This window comes from Carlito syrichta, unplaced genomic scaffold (genome assembly GCF_000164805.1).
Source record: "Carlito syrichta isolate Samal-C Ts95f unplaced genomic scaffold, Tarsius_syrichta-2.0.1 Scaffold303214, whole genome shotgun sequence".
Taxonomy (NCBI): Eukaryota; Metazoa; Chordata; class Mammalia; order Primates; family Tarsiidae; genus Carlito; species Carlito syrichta.
The window spans coordinates 238803-239190 of NW_007247310.1; positions in this window are offsets into that span (position 1 = coordinate 238803).

Consider the following 388-nt stretch of genomic DNA (forward strand, 5'->3'; position numbering starts at 1 on the left):
CGCCCCACGATCCACCCACGACCATCCTCCTGTCACCACCGCCCCGTCCCAGGACCCACCTCCGCGTCACCGCGCCGCTCCAGCCCCGCTCCCGCGACACCGCCCCCTACTGAGTGCGGACGCGCTTTGCGATGGTGGCTCCAACTCCCTGCCAGACAGAATTCACCCCCCAGCTTTTGCTCGGAGGAGGTTACACTACTAGCGGGAGTACAGCCATTCTGGAGCCATGTTCTGGCCCGCCCCATTCTACTCCCTCGGGGTATGCCTTCCTTCTAGCCCCCTCCCTTGCCCCCAGTAAAACCGTAAGTTCCCCATCTTCCCCGTGCCCAGACCTACCGTTCCAATTCCGAATGTCTGATCCCATCAAGCCCATCGTACGTGATCCTCC